Genomic DNA, 27,928 nt, shown 5'->3' with positions numbered 1-27,928 from the left:
TTCCTAGAGCCGCCCCTGGTCTGTAGTGGTTAGAGAAGAGTGGGGCTGGGAGTTAGGACTCCTGGGTGTTATCCCCTGTCTGGGGACGAGATGGGGTCTAAAGGTTAAGAGACGTGTGAGCTGGAAGACAAAACGCCTGGGTTCTATCTCAGAACTTGGAGGGGATTGGGGGTCTAGTTGGTTAGACCGGGTAGGCTGGCGTCAGGACTCCTGGGTTCCATATCTTTGGGTGCAGTGTGTGATCTCTGCATTTTGTCCTTTGCCTCTTCAAACACCAGAGCAGCATTTACCCCCTACGTAATCTTTGTTCCCCATTAACTCAACACAACTCCCATCGCGCCAACACTCTCTTTGTCTCCTGCTCAGGAGCAGCTGGTCAACCTCACACACCAGGGTTCTGTCTCCAGACTGAATATGCTTTAATGCATTGGGGATGGAGGAATTGCTGAGGGAGGGTCAATCTGTGGATTCCCAGCTGGTTCATTAGCAGGATCCTCGTTAATGAATTGCAGGCACTAACAGGAACTGGAGGCTCTTGTCTGCAGGGAGGGCTCCCCCCCTTCAGGGGATTGTAATTGCTCAGCTCTTCATTCACGGCCCCCCACGCTGGGCACGTCTGCTCCTGTGGGACACACAATGAGTGGGGTTAACAGCAGCGGGATGAGTTCAGACTATGCAGGGGTTGGTCTATTTGTAAACAGGAGAGGAGACCTGCAGGGAAAACCAGGTGCTGCACAGGCTCAGTATGGGATGCTCAGCCCTTATGATCAGTGGTAATCTCTGTTCACTAGGGGGCGCTTTTCTGCAAAGAGCGGCATGCGAGGGGGTCAGGCGAAGGCCGTCCCCCCACATTTAGTGCCACCCAGTGCTGTATTCTACCAGTAGGGGACGCTGTTCTGCTTGTTGGAGCCATCCACAAAATAAAGGAGATCAGGATTTTGCAAAGGCACATCTAGTAAATCATCTCTAGGACGAGTAAGGACAGATGTTACAAACACACAATCATGTGGTTCTCCGTCTTCAGGCCCAGGCAACAAAGAGGCCGGATTAAGAACAGGGCAACGAGCCAAAGTAATGTGAGATGAAAATAGCAAAACGAGCTCATATTTTGTAAGACGAGAAGTGGATAAATGCTGTGTCTTAGGGTATGTCTACACTACAAGAGTAGTTCGATTTAACTTAGGTCGAATTTGTGGATTTGACCTGATGAATTCGAATTTGTGTATCCACACTAAGGACACTAATTCGACTTTGTGAGTCCACACTAACGGGGCAAGCGTCGACATTGGAAGCGGTGCTTCTTCTTCGAGTGATTGGTCCTATGCATTCCAGTCAGGTGTGCGCGCCGCGCGTGCACGGCTCTTCGGAACATTTTTACCCTAGCAACTCCGGCGGGCCGGCTGGCGCCCCCTGGAGTGGCGCCGCTATGGCGCCTGTTATATACCCCAGCCGGCCCGTCCGCTCCTCAGTTCCTTCTTACCACCCGTGACGGCCAGTTGGAACTGTGGAGTGCTCTCTGTCCTCCACAACCCTAGCTCTCGCTACTTTTTCGTGTATATAGTTCGTTTAGTGATTATTATAGATAGTTTCTGTTAGTTAGATAGTTAGTTTTTAGGATAAGGTTAAGGGGGGTTTCCCCTCCCTTTCCTCCCCCGGTGCGGGCTCATGCCCAAGGCAACGGGCTTTAAGCCCTGTGCATCTTGCCAGCGGCCTATGCCTGTAGGGGATCCGCACGACTCCTGCCTCCGTTGCCTCGGTGAGAGTCACAGGACAGATAAGTGCCCTATCTGTTCCGCTTTCAAACCCCGGACGCGTAAGGAGCGGGACATAAGATTAGAGCTTACACAGGCACCGAGCCTCCAGCCCCCGGCACCGCCGGTGCGGGCTGTCGTATCGGTGGGAAAGCCGGCCATGATGATCCGGCCGCCCTCTCCGAATAGACGGCACGGACGATGCTCCCGGTCCCGGTCACGTTCCCGGTCCCGCCGCAGGTCACCGTCCCGTCGCTCGAGATCTCGGCACCGCTCGCCATCACGGTACCGGTCGCCGTCCCGACGCCGGTCGCAGTCCCGGTACCGTTCGACATCGCGGTACCGGTCGCACTCCCGGCGTCGCTCCAGGTCCCGATCGCCTTCGCGTCGGCACCGACGGAGGTCTGCTTCCCTGCACCGTTCCCGGCACCGTGACTCACGTAGCCGCTCCCGGCGCCGCAGGTCCAGATCCTGGTTGAGCTCCCGGCACTGGTCGAGCTCCCGGCACCGCAGCGGACGTTGGTCTCGGCCACCATCCCGGTACCGTGCAGACCGGCACCGATCCTCGGCACCGTCCGGGGACAGACTGCCTCATTCGACGGCGCAATCCGTCAACGCCTCGGCACCTCCATGGCCATCCCGCCCCGCGTCGGTTGCTTCCGGGGCAGACAGCAACGGGCACCTGCCACCTACCCCACAAGGCCAACCTCAGGGGGCACAGCAGTGGGGCTTCTGGGTTCCCTGGACCCAGTATGAGACTCAGGGGGTGCCCTTCCCTCCAAGAGCCCCTGCCTCCGAGCGCAGGGTACCAGAGGCGACCGTCAGCCGACCGCCCCCTTCGCCACCGGGCGCGGTTTCCATACCGCCTGGCCCCCAGAGGCACACGCAGCCCGACCCAGCCGACGAGCAGTCAGCAGGTCCATCGACGGAGGCTGTCGTCCAGGGCTTGTCCTCGTCGTCCTCACCTGACGAGGTGGTGGCCGGAGCATCTGCCAAGGATCCTCCGCCGATAGACCTAAGGGCCCACCAAGACCTGCTTCGTCGCGTGGCGACGGCCATGGCTCTCCCCGTGGCGGAGGTCCAGGAGGACGAGGACCCCATAACAAATGTCGTTGGAGCGGAGGCTCCAGTGCGCGTGGCATTACCGTTCGTTCGGACGATACAAAAGAACGCCACCACACTCTGGCAGACGCCTGCGTCCATCCCTCCTACGGCCCGTGGGGTTGAGCGCAAGTACTCAGTCCCCCCCACGGGCTATGAGTATCTGTATACTCACCCGACCCCGGACTCGTTGGTCGTTCAGTCGGTCAACGACAGGGAGAGGCATGGTCAACCTGCCCCTGCGCCGAAGTCAAAGGACGCGCGGCGAATGGACCTGTTAGGCCGCAAGGTCTACTCGGCTGGCGGCCTGCAACTTCGCATCGCCAACCAGATGGTCCTCCTCGCCAGGTACGTGTATGACATCATGGCATCCCTGGCGAAATTTACAGAGCTCCTACCAACAGCCTCCCGCCAGGAGTTCTCTGCGTTGTTGGAGGAGGGGAAGAAATTGTCCAGGTCCTCCATCCAGGCCGCCCTTGACTCTGCGGACTCGGGAGCTCGGACCTTGGCCTCAGGGGTGACGATGCGGCGCATCTCCTGGCTGCAGTCCTCCACCCTACCACCGGAGGTGCAGTATACGTTGCAGGGCCTGCCCTTTGACACCCAGGGTCTTTTCTCCGAGAAAACTGATTCCCGGATCCAGACCCTGAAGGACGGTCGCATCGCCATCCGCACCCTCGGGATGCACACACCGGCTCTGCAGCGCAGGTCCTTCCGGCAACAACCCTCCCGGTCTTTCCCTCAACAACGGTACCGCCCATACAACAGCAGGCGACCAGGCCCGAATCGCCGTCGACCATCCGGCAACAGGCGCAACCAGGCCCAGGCCCCTTCCAAGGCCCCTCAGGGGTCCAAGCAGGCCTTTTGATGGGACGCCCGAGGACGGCCCATCACTCTCCCTACCGGATCCTACCATTCTCTTCTACAACCGCCTCTCCTATTTCTTTTCGGCGTGGTCCCAAATAACAACGGACAACTGGGTGCTTCAAACAGTCCAGTCGGGATACCGCCTTCACTTTGTTTCGCCCCCACCTTCCCACCCACCCTCCCTGTCCCTCTTCAGGGACCCCTCTCACGAGCAATTCCTCTTACAAGAGGTCCAGACTCTGTTGAGCGTGGGTGCCATAGAGGCAGTGCCTCAAGACAAGCGGGGCAGGGGATTCTATTCTCGTTATTTTCTCATCCCCAAAGCGAAAGGAGGGCTACGTCCTATCCTGGACCTTCGCGAGCTCAACAAATACCTGCTCAAGCCCAAGTTTCGCATGGTCACCCTGGGGACCATCATTCCCTCTCTGGATCCGGGAGACTGGTTTGCTGCCCTCGACATGAAGGACGCCTACTTCCATGTCGCGATCTATCCTCCTCATCGACGTTACCTCCGTTTTGTGGTCAACAACGCCCACTTCCAGTTCGCCGTGTTACCATTCGGGCTCTCCACCACACCGAGGGTATTTACCAAATGCATGGCAGTGGTTGCCGCAGCCCTCCGCCGTCGTCACATACACGTTTACCCGTATCTCGACGACTGGCTGATTCGCGGAAAGTCTCGGCGGCTGGTAATGGGCCAGTTGACAGAAATCCTGTCCCTCTTCCAGCGACTCGGTCTTCTCATCAATGCCGAGAAGTCCACCTTGATTCCGTCACAGCAGGTGGAGTTCATTGGAGCGGTCCTCGACTCCTCGTTGGCCCGCGCCTGCCTACCGCGATCTCGGCACCAGACGATGGTCTCCATCATCCGGGACCTCGTCACCTTCCCGACCACGACGGTGCGATCCTGCCTCCACCTCCTGGGCCACATGGCATCGTGTACGTATGTCACCGCGTATGCGTGGCTCCACCTCCGCCCGTTCCAGTCTTGGCTCGCGTCGGTGTACCGCCCGCATCGAGACCCTGTCGACATGGTGGTCACGATCACCAAGCCGACCCTCGAGTCCCTATGCTGGTGGCTAGACACGGAGGTCGTGTGTGCGGGAGTCCCGTTCCACCCTCCTCGTCCATCCGCCACTCTGACCACGGATGCCTCAGCGCTCGGTTGGGGAGCTCACCTGGGCGACCTTCACACCCAAGGCCTTTGGTCACCCCAAGAGCTCGCTCTGCACATCAATATCCGCGAGCTGCGAGTGATCCGTTTGGCGTGTCACACCTTCCGCACCCGCCTGCAAGGCCGCTGTGTGACAGTGTTCACAGACAACACCACGGCAATGTTCTACGTGAACAAGCAGGGCGGAGCCCGCTCCTCCCTCCTCTGCAAAGAAGTGATGCTTCTGTGGGACTTCTGCGTAACCCACTCGATTCACCTGGAAGCGTCCTTTCTTCCGGGAGTGCAGAACACGCTGGCCGACCATCTCAGCAGGTCGTTCCTCTCCCACGAGTGGTCTCTCCGTCCCGACGTCGTGCACACAATCTTCCGGAGGTGGGGGTTTCCCCGGATAGACCTATTCGCCTCCAAGGCGAACAGGAAGTGCCATCTGTTTTGCTCGTTCCGGGGTCACTCGCCGGGCTCCCTGTCGGACGCCTTCCTGTATTCCTGGAAGGATCACCTCCTCTACGCCTTCCCTCCGTTCCCGCTCGTGCACCGAGTGCTTCAGAAGCTTCGGAGGGACAGAGCCAGCGTCATACTCGTGGCTCCGGCCTGGCCGAGGCAACATTGGTACACCCTGCTGCTCGAGCTCTCCGTTCGGGATCCTATCCCCCTTCCGTTATGGCCGGACCTCATCACCCAGGACTTCGGCAGACTCCGCCATCCGAACCTGCAGTCCCTCCATCTTACAGCTTGGTACCTGCGTGGTTGACCCACACAGAGAGGGACTGTTCGGCGGCAGTTCAGCACGTCCTGTTAGAGAGCAGAAAGCCTTCCACTCGCTCCACCTATCTGGCGAAATGGAAGCAGTTCGCGCTCTGGTGTGACCAACGAGGCCTCAATCCCTTCGTAGTCCCTGTCCCTACCATCCTGGACTACCTCTGGTACCTTAAGGAGCAAGGTCTTGTGGTCTCCTCCTTGAGAGATCACCTGGCAGCAGTGTCCGCCTTTCGTCCATCTGTGGAAGGTCGGTCCATCTTCTCCAACCAGATGGTTTCCCGCTTCCTTAAAGGCCTGGACCGCTTGTACCCGCCGCTGCGGCGTCCTGCCCCGACCTGGGATTTGAACCTCGTGCTGGCCAAGCTGATGGGTCCCCCCTTCGAGCCCTTGGCCACGTGCTCCCTGCTCTACCTCTCCTGGAAGACAGCCTTTCTAGTCGCCATTACATCAGCGAGACGAGTCTCTGAGCTCCGTGCTCTAACGGTGGGTCCACCATACACCGTCTTCCACGGAGACAAGGTGCAGCTTCGATCACATCCGGCCTTCCTCCCTAAGGTGGTCTCGGCCTTCCACCTCAACCAGGAGATCTTCCTCCCGGTCTTCTTCCCGAAGCCGCATGCCTCGTCTCGGGAGCAACAGCTTCACACCCTCGACGTCCGCAGGGTGCTCGCTTTTTACATCGAGCGGACGAAGCCCTTCCGGCGTTCGCCCCAGCTGTTCGTAGCGGTTGCTGACCGCATGAGAGGCGAGCCGATCTCCTCCCAACGGATTTCCTCCTGGGTCACAGCATGTATCCGGACCTGCTACGAGCTTGCTCACGTGCCACCATGCCGCCTCACCGCTCACTCGACGAGAGTGCACGCCTCGTCGGCCGCCTTTCTGGCCCATGTCCCCATCCAGGACATCTGTAAAGCTGCCACCTGGTCTTCTGTACACACCTTCGCTTCCCACTATGCGTTGGTGCAGCAGTCTCGAGACGACGCAGCCTTCGGCTCCGCGGTATTACACTCCGCCACATCTCACTCCGACCCCACCGCCTAGGTAAGGCTTGGGAATCACCTGAATGGAATGCATAGGAGCAATCACTCGAAGAAGAAGAGACGGTTACTCACCGTTGTAACTGTTGTTCTTCGAGATGTGTTGCTCCTATCCATTCCAGACCCGCCCTCCTTCCCCACTGTCGGAGTAGCCGGCAAGAAGGAACTGAGGAGCGGACGGGCCGGCTGGGGTATATAACAGGCGCCATAGCGGCGCCACTCCAGGGGGCGCCAGCCGGCCCGCCGGAGTTGCTAGGGTAAAAATGTTCCGAAGAGCCGTGCACGCGCGGTGCGCACACCTGACTGGAATGGATAGGAGCAACACATCTCGAAGAACAACAGTTACTACGGTGAGTAACCGTCTCATTCTGGGCAGCTATCCCACAGTTCCCGCAGTCCCCGCTTCCCATTGGAATGCTGGGTAGAGCCCCCAATGCCTTCTGGGGGGAAAATGTGTCGAGGGTGGTTTTGGGTAACTGTCATCATTCAACCGTCACTCCCGCCCTCTCTCCTTGAAAGCGCCGGCGGGAACTCTGTTCGCGCACTTTTCTGGTCAGTGACAGCGCGGACGCCACAGCACTGCGAGCATGGAGCCCGCTGCGATCATCGCTGCACTTATGGCCGTTGTCAACTCCTCGCACCTTATCGAACACCTCTTCCACAGTCAGCTGCTGAGAAATCGGGCGAGGAGGCTCCGGCAGCGCGGTGAGGACGTGAAGTGTGAGAGTGGCACAGACCTCTCACAAAGCACGGTACGCCGCGCCGTGGAGATTATGGTGGCAATGGGTCACGTTCATGCTATGGGACGGCGATTCTGGGCCCGGGAAACAAGCACGGACTGGTGGGACCGCATAGTGCTGCAGGTCTGGGATGAATCACAGTGGCTGCTAAACTTCAGGATGCGTAAGGGCACTTTCCTTGAACTGTGTGACTTGCTGGCCCCTGCCCTGAAGCGCCAGGACACCCGGATGCGAGCAGCCCTGAGTGTGCAGAAGCGAGTGGCCATAGCCCTCTGGAAACTTGCAACGCCAGACAGCTACCGGTCAGTAGCGAACCACTTTGGCGTGGGCAAATCTACCGTGGGGGTTGCTGTGATGCAAGTAGCCCACGCAATCGTTGACCTACTGCTCTCAAAGGTAGTGACCCTGGGAAATGTCCAGGTCGTCATTGATAGCTTCACCGCGATGGGATTCCCAAACTGCGGTGGGGCTATAGATGGCACTCACATCCCTATCCTGGGACCAGCCCACCGGGCCAGCCAGTATATTAACCGAAAGGGCTACTTTTCAATGGTGCTGCAAGCACTGGTGGACCATAGGAGACGTTTTACCAACATCTACGTCGGGTGGCCGGGCAAGGTTCATGATGCGCGTCTGTTCAGGAACTCTGGTCTGTTTAGACGCCTGCAGGAAGGTAGTTTCTTCCCGGACTACAAAGTAAGTGTTGGGGTGTAGTAATGACGGAGCCGAGTCAGTCAGTCTGTTTCCGTGGAGCCGCTCTAAATCCGGGGGCGGTATTCCAACCCCCTTAGCGCTTAGGAAGTGTAACGTTCCTACATTCCCTCCTTTACTATTTTATCGACCCGTGCCTGGTCCGCATGTTTCAGGATTTTATAGGCATACATGACGGCCTGGGGTGTAGGCAGGGGTTTGCGCCGACGGGGTGTAAAACACAGCCCAATTATGTTAGGAATACACTGAGCTAAGCAACATAACCCAATCAAGCAGGCGGTAACAATCAAAACATATTGCAGAACAGTTCGGACCCATCCCATGGATGGCAGCCACGCCCAAAGGTTATCCCACCATGATGGGTTCTTGTCCTGCTGAATGTGTTGTGCCATTTCCTGGAGGTTATCTATGTGCGCCTGAATCCATTTAGAATTATCTGTCAGATTAAAACAACACATGTCATATACCTCTTCACAACCCACATGGCTAAGCAATAGCAAATAATCAATTGCCGCCCGATTATCCAGTATGGCATCGCGAAGCTCCTCCTGTTCTTGATTCAACAAGGCTAGGGCGGCAGACGTATAATTAATATTTTTCGCTAGGGCACATGCCAATCGACTAAGCTGTTGGTGATTGGCTACTCCTAACGCAGGGAGACCCACCAAGGAAACGGCCAGAGAAACATACTCGGCCTGACTGAAAAGGCTGACATGGGCATTACAATCTGACCTCATGGGGGTTGAGCTTCGCCGGCGTCGGGTACGGGCCTCATTAATGTGGGAATCAGTCAACATTGACCTCGTGGGGAGTATCAATGTGAGCCTACTTAGGCAACATTGGGCTTCTGAAATATTGGCCGGAATATAATTAAAGGTCCTCTGACCACATGTAAAAAACCAACCCTCCGGTAACGCGATGTGCCCGTAATTGCTGGACACATTATGAAAATGTGTACAATTCCATCCTGGGGTACCCACCCGCAAACATCCTTTTGGGGGCTTGTGACGTGTGCAATTAACCATCCGTGCACAGGTCAAATTGGCATGATTGGCTACCCATGGGGTGAAAAGGGACAAGGCACCCGCGGGTTTCACATAAGTGGCTTGGCCCCACAGGCTCATAAAAGAATATCGAATCTCGGTGGCATTCATAAAATTTAACATCCCCAATGCCTCTGCAGCATCGCCTGGTGCCTTACATACTGGGACCAGGCAGGTGCCCAACAGGCCATGCATCTCAGGGGCCTGCTGTAAACAAAAGGAAGATTGATTGGCAAGGATCGCAAGTCGAGCCCATATATTATAACGCATGCGGCTATGCAATTCGGGTTCGGCCCCGACCGACAACACGCAAAAACAACACAACAATATGGTAAAAGAATTAACAGTCAAACAGGCAAAAATAGCTGCAGTAAAATTTTTGGGGGTAGGCTCGGCCTTGTCATTCTCCAGCGTTTGCCGAGCCTGCTGCGTCAGTCGCTTCACCTGCCCCCAGGTGACCTTTGGTGCCGTCGTCGTGGCTCGGCACGCTGGAAAGGTCTCGGTTAGGTTCAGGTTGAAGTTGGGTATCGGGTTCTTGAGGCCTTGATGCCACGTCATCGTGCCACGGTCGCACGTTTTTGGCAGGGACCCACAATGGACCTGTAGGAGTAAGCACAGCGGCATGCCCCCGTCCCCAGGTTATCAGTGGAACGGGACCATGCCAATTAGGGTCTGGGCTCTGCCTATATTTGACAGATGGGCGTGGGAGTGGGGTTTCCATCTTAAAATGTCGTTCAGTGGCTGTAAAATTCTGAAAAACATTTAAAGTATTTAAGGTAAACAATACTATCGCCAATTGATTTTGTTTGGCGCCCAGGGTTGGCCCATCATCCCCCACTGTTTTGTTTTGCTTTTGTAGGTACTCTTTAAGTGTACGATTGGTTCGTTCCACAATGGCTTGACCTGTGGAATTATACGGAATGCTAAAAACGTGGTTAATTTGCCACTGTGTGCAAAATTCCGCAAATTTGTGAGAAATGTAGACGGGGCCATTATCGGTTTTTATCTGTCGGGGGCGGCCCATAACGGCCACTGCAGCAAGGACATGATTAATTACATGTTTGGTCTGTTCACCCCGTTGGGGGGTGGCCCAAATGTAATGGGAATAGGTATCAATGGTAACATGTAAATATTTCCAAGGAGAAAAAGGGGGGTAAAGCGTGACATCCATTTGCCAAATTTGATTGGATTGAAGGCCGCGGGGATTAACACCCAATTCGGGATAATGCTGAAGACCGGCACAATGATTACAGGTTTGAACAATACGTTGGGCCTGAAATAAAGGAATCATAAAATGCTTCGCCAAGGATTTGGCGTTTTGATGAAAAAAGGCGTGACTATCAATGGGATCCGAAAAAACGGGAGTTAACTGGAGAGGGGAGGGACTGAGTTTCGCCGCTGAGTCGGCGACCCGGTTACCCTCCACTAAAAATCCAGGGAGTGGCTGGTGACTGCGTATATGGGCAATATACAACAACTGGCAACGACTACAAAGAGCCAATTGCAGGGTTATAAATAAGGCCATGAGGTCGCTATCAATAGCAGGAGTGACATAGGCCCCAGGCAGGTGTCGCACAAGGTCGTGCACGTAAAGGCTGTCCGTAATAATATTAACGGGGACATCCGGAAAGGTACGAAGCGCAAGGATCACAGCGGCTACTTCGGCGCGCTGCGCGGACACTTGGGGTAAAGTATATTTCGTCCTCCATTTCCCCATGTCCTGCCAGGCTAATACCCCGTAGGTTGCCCCACCGTCTGTAAACACCCTCGTGGCATCCTGAAGGGGTTGGGAGGCCAGAACAGGGCGAAGGGAAAGGGAAATATGAGGGGAGGCGGTAAACCGGGGATCCTTGGGCCCATGGTACTGAAGCACCCCCACAAAGCCTCCAAGGGCCATTTGTAATGAGGGCGTCAAGGCAATATACTGCTCCATTTCTTGCAAAGGGAGTGGTATTGTGATGGTCTCGGGGTCTTGACCAAACAAGACCAAACAGCGAAAGCGTCCCTTGGTGATAATATTTGCAATTTGGTCCCAATAGGGGGATAACGTTTTTGGTGGGGTGTGAGCCAACGTTACCCATTCCAAAATATGAACCTTCCCGGTGGCTCGATTCAATTGATAAATAGTGGCAGTGGGCTGGCTCAAGGTTGGCAGGATGGCATACTGGGGCGCTTGGCCAAAAACTTGTCTATCAACCCACACAGAAGCAAGGCGTCGATTAAGTTCTTTCAACGCTTGCTCGGCGGGCTGCGTCAGCGATATCAGGTCGCTAGGCTGCCGGCCCAGGGACAACAAGGAAAACACCGGGGACAGCAAGGAGGTGGGAATATTATAATATGGACGGATCCAATTAATGGCACCAAGGAGTTGTTGCAACTTTACATAGGTGCATGGATTTGGAATGCACAATTCGGGCAACACTGGAGTGGCATAGGTTTGCAACATCTTGTGCCCCAAATATAAAAATGGTGGCACTCGCTGAACCTTTTCTGGTGCAACACAAAGACCATATCTAGATAATGCAACTTGCAAATCGGCCTCCCAATCCGGAGGAATGCATGGGGCAGCAACAAGAATATCATCCATGTAATGATAAACAATGGCCTCGGGGTGAAGCAGGCGAAAGGGGCACAAAGCCTGTTGCACATAATATTGACACAAGGTAGGGCTATTTAGCATGCCCTGGGGTAAAACTTTCCATTGATAACGTTGGGTGGGTTGGGAATTATTCAGGACCGGTAAAGTAAAGGCAAACCGCTCCCTATCTTTAAAACAAAGAGGGATAGAAAAAAAACAATCTTTAAGATCTATTATCATAAGATGATAATCATATGGAATAAGATTGGGATTAGGGGTTCCACACTGCAGGGGTCCCATGGGTTGAATGCAGGCATTAATCGCTCTAAGATCATGGAGCATTCGCCATTTACCAGATTTTTTCTTGATAACAAAAACTGGCGAATTCCAGGGGCTGGTGGATTTTTCCACATGGCCCGCCTGGTATTGTTCCTCACATAAGTGACACAATGCAAAAAATTTCTCCTGGGGCAGTGGCCACTGTTCCACCCACACAGGGGTACTGGTTAGCCAAACAAGGGGAAGGGCAGTAAACCCAGTCATAGATGATATCCAAAAAGAACAGAATGGGTTAACTGAAAAAATCCAAAAGTAAACAGCAGCTGCAGTCAAGGACACTTCCGACTGCCCAGACTTGGCGAGCAGCCAAGGACAAGGGGACTTGGCGGACAGCCAAAAAAAACAGCACTGAGTGCGGCAGGACTCAGCCAGACACTAACAAAATGTGTTAACCAAAAAAAAAGGGGGGAACAGTAATAACTCAATCATTAATAGTAAGCTGTGATCCAAATTTGCTTAACAAATCTCTTCCCCATAGGGACACAGCAATATCCATAATATAGGGCTTAAGGAGAATCTCTTTTCCCCCTTCTTGTGGAGTTATGGCAATCCATCGGGTGCTGTGTTGAGCAGCCTGCAATCCGCCCACTCCCCAAATGGCTGGCACTTCGGATTTGTCCCAGGTGGACGGCCACTGCCGAGCGGAGATGACTGTAACGTCAGCCCCAGTATCCACCAGCCCCTCAAGGGGGATACCGTTGCAGTAATAGGTACGCTTTTAACATTTCTGCCAGAGAGTACTCCTGTTTGGTCACAACGGACTGCAACGCCTTGCGGCAGTCCGCATTAGCATTCTCATAAGCAAGTTTCCTCATTAATTCCCACTGGGCATCAGGATTATCAACCTGCCTCTGGATAGCCTCCTGTAGTCTGTTAATAAAGTCCACATACGACTCTTGAGGGCTCTGGCGGGTGATAGTAAAAGACCGGGAGGGTTTCCCCGTCTCCGGTACTTTAAACAGGGCTCTTAAAACACAACGCCCCACAACCTGGAGCGTAACAAGAGGGATGTTCGCAGCCTGCTCTTGTAAGCCAGCAAACTGTCCGGCTCCATACAACTGCTCGGGAGTATAGACCCCCCCCCCGAGGCCCGTGACTGTTGTAATGCCTGCTGTTGAAATTCACTATCCCAAATAACATACTGCGCGGGGCTTAAAAGCATCCTACAAAAATCCTTCCAATCTTGGGGGAGCATGTTGTACCCATTTGCAATCCCTTCTAACATGCCTCGGGTAAAGGTGGATTTCAACCCAGTCTCGGTAACTGCTCGTCTTGCCTCCCTGAGAACAGAATAGGGGAGGGTTGTGATTTCCACTATGACCTCCCCCTCTGCGTTGCCAGGGAGATGTGTCACCGGGAAGGCAGCCAGTAGCTCCGTTATCTCCTGGCCTGTGAGCTGCCCTGATTCCTTCTCCCTCTGTATCATTGCCTGAAAAGGAGACAGCCGATGATTCAGCTGTGAAGTGCCATCCGTACCCGGGCATGCATCATGGCAGTCGGGTACCGCCTGAAGCGGCTTGGGAGGCAAGATCCTAGGGTAAGGAGGGGGGACCCAAGGCGCGGGGGTGAGAAGGCTAGCCCTGGAGGACGCTCAAATCCCGATTGTCTCCAGAGCCTCCTTGCATCGCTGCCAAAGCAGGAGCCACTGCACCGCAGCTCTAGGCTCTGCGTGCAGTGTCGCCCCTATTTTTATTCAATCATCTACCAACAATGACCCGCGATCCGGGTACCAAGGACATTGGCAATTAATTTCAATTAACAACTGTTCTAACTGGCTCAGGGAGGCTGGCCCGCCAGCCTGTTTTAAAATAGCTTGCAACTCTTTCGCATGAACTTTCTGCCGAGTTGACAAATCCCCCCCCATACTCACGAAATGAAGCTTTTCTAGCGAAGGTCGGTGCACCGGGGGCTGTTCCAGCCGATGAGCAGGGGGTATCACGTCGGGGTCACCAGATGTAGTAATGACGGAGCCGAGTCAGTCAGTCTGTTTCCGTGGAGCCGCTCTAAATCCGGGGGTGGTATTCCAACCCCCTTAGCGCTTAGGAAGTGTAACGTTCCTACATTGGGGATGTGGAGATGCCTACAGTGATCCTCGGGGACCCAGCCTACCCGCTAATGCCCTGGCTCATGAAGCCCTATACAGATGCCCTGGACAGTGACAAGGATCTCTTCAACTACCGGCTGAGCAAGTGCAGAATGGTGGTGGAGTGTGCTTTCGGACGTCTCAAGGGGAGATGGCGGAGCTTACTGACTCGCTCGGATCTCAGCGAAACCAATATCCCCATTGTTATTGCAGCTTGCTGTGTGCTCCACAATCTCTGTGAGAGCAAGGGGGAGACCTTTATGGTGGGATGGGAGGTTGAGGCAAATCGCCTGGCTGCTGATTACGCTCAGCAAGACACCCGTGCGATTAGAAGAGCCCAGCGGGAAGCGCTGTGCATCCGGGAGGCTTTGAAAGCTAGGTTCCTCAGAGAGCAGGGTAACCTATGACTGTCCAGTCTCTTTACAGAGAAGCTGAACCTGCCCCTGTTTCAGTTACTATTGACTTTTTTCAGCGGTTACATACCCAGTTCACCAGGTTTCCCCCCTTCCAACAGACGTTTAAAAATAAAGTTATTGGAACATTTTTAATTAACAAAGTTTTCTTTACTAACGAATTCTCGTTCAAGGGTTCAAACAGGGACGCAGACTGTGGTGGGTACGGTGTGCAGTGATGTACAGACCGCTTCTACACTCCAGGACTGACAGGCTCCTGCTCCTACAGTGGTCTCTGGGGGGAGGACGGTTACCGGAGGGTGTGCAGGAAGGGGTGGGTTTGCAGGAAGGGGTGAGGGGTGTGTGGGAAGGGTGAGTAGGTGTGGGGGGATGATGGCTCTGGCTGGGGCTCAGGGCATCGGAGAGGTTCACGGCTAGGGTGGAAGGGCATGGTAAGGGCAGCCTGCCTTGCCATTTGTGGCCAGGCGCTCGGACCCTGGGGCAACATACACCTCCCAGACTGACCTGGGGCAGCAGACACCTCGCAGAGTGACCCGGGTGCCTAGTGACTGCACTCTGTGTGTGACCTGCTGTTGATCCTGCCCCCATGTCTGTACCCTGTTAATGGTGGCTGTCCTATGCAATTAACAAACCCCTCCCCCACCTTCACACAAAGTCTTCTGCAAAGAAACATGACGGAAACAGTAATGAACAGCAAACTATTTTTAATACTCAACTACACAGTTGGGGGATGAAACTGGGATTTGGGATCGGGTGAGCCAGGAAGCCAAGCAATTCTCAAACTTTAGGGATTGAGAGCTGTTTGGTACATGAGCGCTCTGCTGGGATGGAGTGACAGTTTTCACGGCCCCTAGCGCCCCTCCTTCTTGTGATTTTGGGTGAGGGGGGGACAGGACTTTGTGGCGGGGGAGGGCGGTTGCAGATACAGTTCAGGGGGGCTCTCTGCTCCTGCCTCCGGTCCTGCAGAACATCCACAAGACGCCGGAGTGTGTCCGTTTGCTCCCTCATTAGTCCAAGCAGTGTTTGAGTCGCCTGCTGGTCTTCCTGCCGCCACCTGTCCTCCCGTTCGCTGTGTGAGCGCTGCTGCTGAGAGAGGGTCTCCCTCCACTGGCTCTGCTGGGCCGCCTCGGCTCTGGAGCAGGCCATCAGTTCAGCGAACATCTCGTCCCGAGTCTTTTTCTCTCGCCGCCTAATCTGCGCCAGCCTCTGTGAGGGGGATGCCGGGGCAGTTCGGGAAAGAGCCGCAGCTGTGTGATGGGAAAAAGGAAGTGATTTCCTTCCAAAGATACATGTTTGCGAACACTGAACACAGTCTACTCAGTTTCTGTGAACAAGACCATACAGGGCACCTAATCTCATGTGCTCTCAGGACAAGTTCGAATTTTCGGCATTCGCTTTCATTGCCTGGGGTCTTGCACTGGAGATCGGACAAGCGGGGCAGGACAGCAGAATCCGTGTAGCAGCCAGGCCTGGTAAGCTGTAAACTTTAGGCTGCTTAACAGTTAATGGATAGCAGTGCCCTCCTGCTGCAGGCAATCTGGAAAGCATAAAGTCTGACCCTGTTCCAGCCCCTCGCGGCTGTCCCCGGGAAAGATCCCTGTATGCTTTTCCTCTGCAGCCTACAACACGTGGCTGTTAAACGACGGTCATTGTTATGCAAAGGAAAAGTCAAGCATTCACAATAGTAACATTAAAGTAATTCCCCTAATTAGATGCAGCAGTCGCCGAACGAGATCACCCTGAGGCGGGTCTCCAGGAGAAACAGAGAGTGCATGCTGCGTGAATCCCTGCACAGACCAGGGCCCTATGCTGCCATGCTGGTCGAGGCGATGCTCCCATTATACCTCCTGATGGCCTGGCGCGGAAGAGTGTGCTTCCACGGAGCACCCAACAAGGCACCTCTCCCCAGGAACCTCCTGCGGAGGCTTTTCGAGTACCTCTCAGAGAGCTTTGTTGAACTGTCCCAAGAGGATTTTTGTTCGATCCCTATATGCATTGACCTTCTTTTTATATAGTTTTTATTCCTGTTTTGTTAAGAAATAAATGTTTACATGTTTATAGCACTTACCGACTGATCCTTCCCCTGATTCGGAGTCTGGGTTAACGGCCGGGGAGGGTTGGTAGGGGATCTCTGTGAGGGTGATGAAGAGATCCTGGCTGTCGGGGAAAGCAGTATTGTAACCGCTGTCGCCTGCCTCGTCCTCCACAAACCCTTCCTCATCTTCCCCATCGGCGAACATCGCCGAGAAACTGCCCCTCGACGCTATCTCATCCTCAGAGTCCACGGTCACTGGTGGGGCAGTGGTGGCAGACCCACCGAGAATGGTATGCATTGCCTCGTAGAAGCGGCATGTCTGGGGCTGGGCTCCGGAGCGTCCGTTTGCCGCTTTGATTTTTTGGTAGCCTTGTCTCAGGTCCTTGATTTTCACGCGGCACTGCGTTGCATCCCGGCTGTATCCTCTGAGTGCCATGGCTTTGGAGACGTTCTCGTAGGTCTTTGCATTCCGTTTTTTGGAGCGCAGCTCCGAAAGCACAGACTCATCGCCCCACACAGCGATCAGATCCAAGACTTCCCGGTCAGTCCATGCTGGGGCCCTCTTTCTACTCTGAGATTGCATGGACTCCTCTGCTGGAGAGCTCTGCATCGCTGCCAGTGCTGCTGAGCTCGCCACGACGTCCACACAGGAAATGAGATTCAAAATGGCCAGACAGGAAAAGGAATTCAAATTTTCCCGGTGCTTAAAGAGCCCTCTAGGTCGAATTAAATGGCTTCCTGGTGTGGACGGGTGCACGGTTAATTCGAATTAACGCTGCTAAATTCGAATTAAAGTCCTAGTGTGGACCAGGCCTTAGATTTTAACAAAAGTGCAGCCACAGCATGAGGAACAGCAACAATCAAAGGAGATCCTAAAACAATAGATTCAGATACCTGAACCGAAAGGGCTGCTGCAGCCACAGCCCGAAGACAAGGGGGAAATCCAACTGCCACAGCGTCTAGGGTAGTACTGTAATAAGCAATGGGACGGTGTTTGTCTCCGTGCTTTTGCGTTAGTACAGCCAAAGCAAACCCATTACGCTCATGACAGAAAAGAGTAAATGGTTTAGTATAGTCAGGAAGCCCCAGAGCCGGTGCGCTGGATAGTCTCTGTTTGATAGCAACAAAAGCTCTCTCAGCCTCTGGGGGCCAAGGAAGTGGCTCAGGGGTACCTGACTTAGTCAGATCTTGTAAGGGTTTAATCACTGTTGCATAACCTAAAATCCACTGTCTGCAGTATCCAGTCATGCCCAGAAAAGTACGCATTTGAGAAATAGTACCAGGCCTAGGCATATTTAAAATAGCTGAAATACGAGAATTTGACAAATGACGCGTGCCATGAGAAATATCATGACCAAGATAATGAACCTTGGGTTGACACAGTTGGAGTTTTTCCTGGGATGCTTTGTGACCTTTGGCAGCTAAAGCAGTTAAAAGTGTCAAAGTATCAGTTTTACAAGATTCAAAAAAGAAAGATGCTAGCAAAAGGTCATCCACATACTGTATAAGCACTGATTTACCGGGGAAAACCACATCATCCAGATCCTTCTTTAGGATCTGGGAAAACAGGGATGGAGACTCAGTATACCCTTGGGGTAATCTGGTCCAGGTATACTGACATCCTTTGTAAGCGAAGGCAAACAAATACTGACTATCTGGGTGAATGGGAATAGAAAAAAAAGCTGAACACAAATCCACAACAGTAAAATAAGTGGCTGACGGTGGAATACAAGAAAGAATTGTAGCTGGATTTGGAACCACAGGAAAAGAAGGTAAAACAACAGCGTTAATCGCGCGGAGGTCTTGAACAAACCGATAGGTGTTCTTTCCTGGCTTCTTTACAGGAAAGATAGGAGTATTACAAGAACTAATCGTGGGAACAATAATACCCTGTTGTAATAAAGACTCTATGACTGGAGCTATTCCTTCCTCTGCTTCAGGACGCAGTGGGTATTGTGGAACCCTTGGCAAAGTTTTAGCAGGGTCAATAAGAATTTTAACCAGCTCGGCTGTCCTAATCTGTCCCACTTCATTTGCATGATGAGACCAGAGATGGGGGGGCACTTGTGATAACAAATGCACAAGGTCAGGGCTGAGATGTATCTTTGATTTTGTTGGCTCTGCTATATGGAGTGTGGCCAACACCAGTAGTATTCTCATCAGGAACTTGTAGGAATACGCCATCTGGTGTACAATAAATGGTACAACCTAATTTACACAACAGATCCCTTCCCAGCAAATTCACCGGAGAGGAGGGGCTGAGCAAAAACGCGTGCTCGTCAGCGAGGGGCCCTAGCAAAACAGCAAGGGGTTTTGTGACAGGATGCGAAACAGGACAGTTTGAAATGCCTACAGCATTAACAGACAACGCTGACAAAGGAACAGAGGGAAACTCTGAGGATCTTAAAGCAGACTTACTAGCTCCGGTATCCACAAGACAAGTAACAGATTTTTCTGCAATTTTACATTGAACATATGGGCCTTCCTGATTAATAGGAATTAAAGGATTCATGATGCAGTTACGTTCCCTCAGGCTGTCCTAGTAAGGGGTATTCTGTGGGGAAAAAGCAGGCGCTTCAGGATTTGGGAACAGAGGAGGGTTTTGAGATAGTCGGTTTGGACTCTCATTTCTCCAGTGTCCCTCCTGACCACAAAAGTGGCATGCAGTGCTCCCAGTCGGGGCAGGATTCTGGGCAGGATATGAGGGACCCCTTCCCATACCTCGCCCACGACCTCGTCCTCGTTTTATTCCCCCACAGCCCCTGTTTTGATAAGTTTGTAATTGCAAAGCCATAAGTTTTGTTTCAGTATTTTCTTTTTTCTGCTCTATGCAAGCTGTACAATGATTGGCAACTGTCACCAATTCTGAAAGGGGTTTAGTTTGCCAGCCAATACAAATAGTTCTTAATGGTTGCTGAACTTTTGGTAAGAGTCCCTGAATAAAAGCAGCTCCTACCGCTTCTCTGGCATTTTCAGCTGGATTAGCAATTCCCGAATGCTGTTCAAAGACCTTTGTCAGTCTATCTAGATAATCAGCAGGGGACTCTCCTTTGTTCTGTTTACAGTTAGTAATTTTTGTCCAATCTGTTTTCTTAGGACAAACCTCCGTAATAGAGGTTAAGAGACGGTTCCTAGCCTCTCTCAATTCACGCTCAATTCCAGGGTCGGTATCAGGCCAAGCTGCCTGTCTGATAAGCCGTTGTTGAACTTCAGCTGGCAGTACCGCTCGCAAAAGTTGATTAATATCTGCCCAAGATGGATTATAGCACTGAATCACTGTCTGGAGCTCTTCTCTAAACTTTTCTGGCTCCTCCCTGATTTTAGGAAATTCTTTTACCAAGTTTCTAAGATCTCCAGGTGTCCAAGGGGCATGCACCTTAACTAACCCCCCTACAGCTCCAGGCAAGTCTCTCAAAGGAGCCTGGAGTGTCTGTGCCGTGCTTCTAAGAAAGTAGCGGGCATTGTTATCAGCAGAACCAGGGTTGATTGGGCTACTGGGAAGATCAGAATCACTCAGTAGTGAAGAAGAGAATTCTTCCGAAGAAGGAGAATGAACAATTTGTGCAGTTGATACTTGCGGCGGCGATATTACCACCGCCGGCATAGCCTGAGTAGGGGGGGCAGTGGGAGGTACTGGCTGCGGCTGTGGAATGCTGCTAAAAAATCCACTATGTCCTCAGCAGTCTCCTCCTCACTTTCAGCCTTAACTAATTGGGGATAAAGAGAAGCAGAGGGCTTCGCTGGAGCAGGAAGACATTTGGATGTCTTACATTTAAGTTTCAAATCCTGTACTTCAGTTTTTAATTTTTCCTGGGAGTCCTTTAGACTCCGCACCCGAGACTCATGGAGTCTCTTTGTTGCTTCCTCCCACCAATACATAAACTGCTCCCACTGCGCATCACAGGCTGATGAAGTAAGGGTTCCTCTGAGGTATGTAAGTTTATCTAACTCAAACCCTCTAATGGGTATTGTTTAAATGAATTTTCACGCGTGTACAGATTCCAATCATTTAAATACCTGCAGGTTTTAGGACCATAATGTACGTACATGTAATATGCTGGGGTACCCTTAGGGGGTAAGGTGGAATGTTTAGACTGTCCCTCCCCCATTTTCCAATCACACAAACGGGGGGGTGCCCTGTCCGCGCTAGCGGATCATAAACTGAGGATCTCTCCCTACAGGGTACTCACACAGGAGAGACTAACGAGGATGACCACGACTCTCCTACACCTCCCTTCAGCAAAGAGCGTCGGCTAGTCTCTGGGAGACGGCGCCGCTTACTCTGATTGCATCCAGTGAGATGATCAGACTGTCAGTAGCCCACACAGAAGGGAAAGGGGAGGGAAGATGGGTTCACACTCCTAAACCCAGGTAGCTTCCTCGCTGGACTATGCCAGGCCGAGTCAGCCCACCGTGGGTCGGATCTCCTAAAGATCCACTAGTTACCGGGCTTGCGTTAGAGTAGTCCTGGTCACGAGCTTTCGCTTCACAGGGTACTCTGGGCGTCTTCCGGTAACGGTCACTCACACTGGTGTACACACACAAACACCAAGGCCTCTTTTTTTCCCCTTTTTTCTTTTTTTAACCTTTTTTTTTTTTTTTTTTTTTTTTTAACCACGATGCATCTTTACCTGGTCCGGACCAATACCATGAGGCGGTATGACAACCCCTCTTGTGGCGGTAAAAAAACCCCTCAGCACCGGTACATTCTAATGCATTTACCTATGCATTACCTTATGCATTTACCTATGCATTTACCTTGTTGGCCAACTCAGCAGTTCCCAATACTGCTATAAACTAACCTTTCTGGGGCCTTTCCCCAATACCACTCTGCATCTGATCTTGCTGCACAGTCAATAAGTTCAGATGGCGTGAGCCCAACAGAGACAGACGTCCCCACAGACAGTCCTCCTCCGACACCCCAATAGAGATTTCAAAAGGTCTCTTACCTCTATTGTGGCGCCATGGGGTTCGAAGGGGAACGATCCCTAGTTGCCGTCTGTGGGTCCGTGGGCGTTGCCATCCCCAATTGTCGGAGAAAAACTCAGTTCTCGCTTTTTCTTTGGGTGCAGCAAAATCAAATACTTTATTCTTTCTCTAGTAATTACAATAGAGGGAGGGAGTGCCCTAGGACACAGGGTCGCCCCAGTCCCGGACAGGTCTCTCAACTGGTAAACAATTACAGCAAGCCTTTATACCTTTGTTACAGACAATAACTAGCAATAATACAGACAATAATGAGCAACAACTACATTTTGTTTATACATAAGCCTTTCTGCTATCTTATTTGTCTCACTCCAAGAAGACGCAAGCCTGCATATTTGGTTATCAGTACAAGGTCGTAATAACTTTTTACACAGTTCTTTTCCTCTCGCCTCACACTATCCTTGCTTCTACAAGTCTCACGTCATTAGGGTTACAGCTAGCCTAACTCTTGCTAACTGACTGACATGCATTAAAATCCCCTTCAAATCCTTGTTAATTCTTTCCCTGCTTCCACATGCTGGAGTTCCCATGTTTCCCAGCATCCGTTACCCCAGAGTCCAACATGCAAGGGTCTGTTCTGCCTCCCATAAGAGGCCCCCTGGCATACAGGATTCCCAGTGGTTATTGGATTCTCCTTGAATCCCCATCTTACACAGTTACACAGCAGCTGCATCCATCCCCAGAGCCAGCTGCACGTCATTCTTTCATTGCCGCCTTTCTCTTCTGTGTCATTACAGGCCACTTACCCTCAGCCCACAGTGTCCTTGATCCTTCCCTCAATTCCCACTCACCCTACTGGGAATCCCTCTGTCTGAGCTCATGCCTCCTCCCCTGAAATGGGAGCTACACGGGGAGACCTTGGAGAGGAAACATGGGTGTCATCCTCCGACCCAGAGGGGCTGAGCAACAGAAGATGGGGTAGAACCACAGCTGATGGGATCTGGAGTTCCCAGGATATGCAAGTTGTACCCCAGACAGGAGAATGGAGCATCTCTAGGAGACCAGAAGAGCCCATGGAAATGGGAATGTGAGCCTGGATCTTTTGCTTCTAGAGGGGAGCCTTCTCCAATCCAGCCCAAGGGTGGCTGAGAGGGGTGGGGAGAGACAGGGCCTTTCCCCTCTAGGGCCGTCATCCTCTCATCCTGCTGATGCTCACCTGGGGCCTTTGGTTTCTCTGACAGCAGTGATGCCAAGAATTCACAGCGCGAGGCGGATGATGCCGTCTCAGGTTTGGGCGGCTTCAGGGCGATGCGCTCAAAGTTCTCCTTTGCAGGGTCGTAGGCGGGCCACTGCTTCTCGCTGCCCTCCCCCACCATGGGTTTCCTGCATGGAAAATGAACATCCCCCACTGAGGTTAGTACTGTGGCTTGGTGGGGACAGGAATGTGCCCCAGCTGGTGTCTAACATCCCGGATGCAGGGGTGATTATGAGCCAACTTGAAGAGTTTGGCCTCTTTCCAAAATGGCTGACATCCCTTGTTGTTACAAATGAGAGTGAAGCCAGAGGCTGCCCTCAGTTAAGAAGGGTGGTGCCTCCCGGTCTTTTCATATGGGGTGATGCTACAGGTTGCCCTTTATAAACATGGCCACTTTATTCCATTGTTCTCCATGAGATTGAAGCCACAGGCCGCCCTGAGTAATAATGGCTGACATTGGGCTGAGACTCTTTGTAAAATGAGATTTCCCCTAGGGAAGATGGCCACTGTTTTCCATTGTTTGCAATGGGACTGAAGCCAGGCTTCAGAGAAGATGGGCATCCTTAGTGCTCACAGACAGGAAAGGCCAGTGTGGGGAGCAGAGCAACATGTGTGAGGGGGGGCATGGATAGGGAATGTGGGGGCATAGATAGGAGGATCTGAACTGGGAGGGAGTGTCAAGTTTTGCTCTTACTTAAGATGGCGTCTCTCACTTATCCTTTCAACTAGGATGCTCCCCTTACAAAAAATGACCACCATATCTCACTGTGATCAAGGTGATTGAAGCCACCAGCTGCCCTGAGTCAGCTGCCATTTGCCTACAGCCCTTGCGCATGGCAGCCAGGTTGTTCCTAGGAAAGATGGCCACCACCTGCCATTGTTCTTAAGGAGGCAGAAGCCACAGGCTGCCCTCAAGGAAGATGGCTACCTTTCCCCCTGGTTTCCAAAGGGACAGAAGCCAATGACTACCCTCAGTTAAGATGGCCTCCCTGAACATGAAGACGGGCAACTAGCAGGGATGTGAACAGGGTATGTGTCCGAACACATGGGGGTGGCCCTCCCTGGAGTCGAGGACCAGAAGAGACCATTGTTATCATCTAGTAGAACCTGCCGTATAACACGGGCCACAGTTGTTCCCCCAAACAATTCCTAGAGCAGATCTTATATAAAAAGATTCAAACTTAATTTTAAAATCATCAGTGATGGAGAATCTGCCACGACCCTTAGAAAACTGTTCCAATCGTTAATTACTCTAACGGTCAAACATTTATACCTTATTTGAAGTCTGAATTGATCTTGCTTTGACTCCCCACCTTTAGATCATGTCAGACCTTTCTCTGCCAGACTGAAGACCAGTTATTAAAGATTTGGTCCCCGGGTAGGTATTTATAGGCCCTTTAACCTTCTCTTAGTTAAGCTACATAGATTGAGATCCTTAAGTCTATCGCTGTAAGGCAAGGTTTCTAATCCCTGAGACATTCTTGTGGCTCTTCTCTGGATAGGATGACCAGACGTCCCGATTTTATCAGGACTGTCCCGATATTTGCTTGTTTGTCCTGTGTCCCGACCGATGTTAGGCCGGGACACTGGACAAACAAACAAAGGCTCCTGCGCACAGGCTCCCCCCTCCCTCCCACGTCTCAATATTTCAGTTTTGACATCTGGTCATCCTACCTCTGAACCCTTTCCAATTTATCAACACCCTATAATTACCCAGGTGATCCCATTTAACTTTCTTATAAATTGGCATGACATTAGCTTTCTTCCAATCTTCTGGATCTTCCCCAGTGCGCCATGACATACTGAAAATCAGTATTAAGAGGCCAGTGAGTACCTCAGCCAGCTCTTTCAAAACATTTGGATATAAATTATCTGGACCTGTTGATTTAAAAATGTCTAACTTTAGTAGCTTCTCTTTAAAAGCTTCCAGAGATACTAGTGGAATGGAAAGAGTGTTATCATTATCATAGAATGAGACTATATCATTTGTGCATCATTTCTACATCATTTGTTTTTTCCCCAGATTTAGCCTTTTCTGCATTACCATTTCCATTTCATAATGGTCCAATTCTATTGTAAGGATTCTTTTTGTTCCTAATATCATCAAAGAACTCCTTCTTATTGTCCTAAATGCTGCTGGCCATAGAGTTCTCCATGTGCCTCTTTGCTTCCCTTATCAATTTTCTACAATTCCTAATGTCTGATTTATACTCATTACTATAAAAGTCTCCTTTCTTCCATCTGTGGTATATTATGTTTTTTGTTTTTCCACAGCTGCCTTCCCTAATCTGGGAAGAAATTAGCCCATGCTGGATGATTGGGACCAGAATGGGGAATATTGAAGAGGGTTCTTTTGGGGGTTTGCTTGCTTATTTTTGTTGCAAGAGAGCATGTCTTTTTATCTATGCCCTACTGTATGCTTAACAGTTACATTGCCACAGTTTTCTTAAGCAGAGATGTGAAAAAACCACCCCCCTGACTGTCACAGCTATGAGTTTGTGTGGCAGGGCTCGGAAAGGGCAGGCAGAGCTTTGAGATCATTCACTACTAGCTGAAAACCTTGTTACCTTGGGTGTGTTCATAAGACCAGTGATATCCTGATGTGGGAAGAAGGGAATTATCCCTAACCTGGAACCAGGGGGCTGAGATTTTACCTCCCTGAAGTAAGTTCAGCTCTGGGTCAGGGGGTTCACCCAAATAGATTATCTGTTTTTCAGAGACCCCTTCTTTGCCATGGCTTTGAGCTGGCGGATCCTGGATGTGGCGGACATTTGACCAAAGAGTTACAGCTGCTCTCATGGTATGGATCGGGGAGACAAGAGAATTGTGGGGGATTCCCTTACCCGCTCCAGGCGCCCACTGTAAGGTAATGCATCACCCTGTGGCTGAGCGCTACCTCAGCCTCTGTGTGATTGGATCCTACAACAGATGCCAGGGTCCCGAACTAGTAGGGAATCTCAGAGCCCGGTGGCAACCCCATCCATTCAGGTATGGACAAGCCGCTGCTACGGTGGGCGAAGTGGTAGGTGTACACAGGATTTCCAGCCTCTGCCTCTGCCTCTTGCCTTACCATTTTCAGTATCGGGCACACAACAACATACTCACCAGCAATCTGTTCCATGGCCCATCGGTACCGTGCCTCTCCCTGCTCCTCCCCCTCCTGGATGTACCACTGTGCCATAGCTTGGATGGCCTCGTCTGGCACCCCTGGCACTATCAGCCTCACCACCTGCAGCAGCTCCTCCCAGCCGATGGAGCTGGCGTTTTCCAGGTTGAGGCTAGAGGCAGCAAAGTATAATATGTAGGAGCCTTCGTTGGTGTTGAAACCAACCCCGACAGGTATCCGCTGGCCGTGCTCAGCCTGCAGGAGTCTTGGTGGTGTATCAGGGAGAAAATCCCCATCTGGTGTCAGCACAAAGGGCAGCCTCAGTTGCTTCTTGTGGTTCAAGACGGAGAACTCATGTTTGGAGAATTCACCGGGTTCCTTCCCCTGCAGGCAGCCCACCATGGCTGTGCTGTTACCATCGGTGCAGCCCAGCAGCTGGCCCAGCCTCTGGTCTCTCTCCTGGGCCTCTTCAAGTGAAATCCAAGCCTAGGGTCCGTTCGGGGCTCTGCTCTGAAATCCGGCACGAGTGAAGAGGGGCCAGCTCCCCGGGGAGAGGAGGTGGAAGCCAACTGATGCAGCCCCAGCGTCCTGGCTGAAAAGGAGGAAATGGGCTGGGTCCCCTCCGAAGGCGGCTGCGTTGTCCTGCAGCCAGCGCAGTGCCAGGCGCTGGTCCCACAGGCCGGCATTCCCCGGGGCGGCCGGGGGCAGAGACAGGAAACCCAGCGCCCCCAGCCGGTAGTTCATGGAGGCCACGATCACGTTCTCGGTGGCGGCTAAGAAGCGCCCGTCATAGACATCGAGGGAGGCTGCCCCTGTGAAGAACCCCCCACCGTGGATCCAGACGAAAATGGGGGCCATCACATTAGGCTGGGGATGGGGCACCCAGACATTGAGGAAGAGGCATCCTCAGATTGTGGTATTTTGGGTGTCCAGACATCAGCCTGAGAGTAACCAGGGAGCGGAGGCTGGTGGGAGGTGTTGTCGAAGTTGGTGGTCTCCAGGACTTGGCTCCAGGGCTGGTGGGGAAGCAGTTTCTGGAAGCGCAAGGCCCCCACGGCAGGCTTAGTGTAGGGGATGCCCAGGAAGGCCGTCACTGTGCCGGAGCCGGCATGTAGGCGCTTGCCCCGTATGGGGCCGCTGGTGGTGAGCACCACGGTGCCATCGTCATCGGAGCCAGAGCTGGTGCCTGTCAGGGAGAGGAGGAGCAGGCAGGAGAGCGCGGGGAGGAGTCCCAGCATTGCGGAAGCTGTAAGGGAAACCCCCCCAGAGTGGGTTACAGGGAACAGGATCCGAGGCCTTTCTCCTCTAGGGGGAGCTGGGTCCCATCTAGTCCCAGCCGCCTAATTACCATCAGAAGGGAGCTCCGTACTTCAGACTAGATCCCAGTTAGGAAATAGAGCCCCTTGGTGTGTACCACTCATTCTCTGGCTCCCTGCTCAACTTCCAGATTGGCATCAACCATGATGCTAGCTCGGGGAGGGGAGTGGAGTCTAATGGGTTAGAGCAGGGGGGGCTGGGAGTCTGGAATCCTGGGTTCTAATCTCAGGTCTGAGAATGAGGTCTGTGGAAAGGGTAGTACCTATTGGTTTTCCGGGAAGTGGGTGGGCGGAAGCTAACAGATCACCCCCCCCAGCCTATGGGACGAATAGGGAGTGCATGGAGAAGGAGGTGGGGGGAAAAGTGCAGCTGGAAACGAAGCAGGATATTGGTGAGGAGCCGATATAGGGGCTGCAACCGGGCGCACTCTACGTAAACGTGCGCCACGGTCTCCCTCCCGCCGCAGAAGGGGCAGGTGTCTGGGGCAGGGGTAAACCGCGCCAAATACACACCCGTGCTCACGGGCCCATGAAGGAGCCTCCAACTGATATCCCCAGCGGGCCTCGGGACCAGGGGAGAGTATAGGCTGGCCCAAGATGGGTAATTACCTAGAGTGATCCCAATTCCAGCTGCTCTTCTACCTCCTTCCCTCCCTTTGCCCCTCTGTCCCTAGCTCGCCAGTGGCACAGACTC

General features: G+C 52.6%; 1 pseudogene; it reads right to left on the bottom strand.

Moving 5' to 3' along the window:
- Nucleotides 1–47: 47 nt before the first annotated feature.
- On the bottom strand, nucleotides 48–27,156 carry LOC123344938 (annotated as a pseudogene).
- Between the last annotated feature and the right edge of the window lie 772 nt (nucleotides 27,157–27,928).

This window comes from Mauremys mutica, chromosome 12, assembly GCF_020497125.1.
Source record: "Mauremys mutica isolate MM-2020 ecotype Southern chromosome 12, ASM2049712v1, whole genome shotgun sequence".
Taxonomy (NCBI): Eukaryota; Metazoa; Chordata; order Testudines; family Geoemydidae; genus Mauremys; species Mauremys mutica.
The sequence above is the reverse complement of the archived record's forward strand: the minus strand, read 5'-3'. Positions and strand labels throughout refer to the sequence as shown.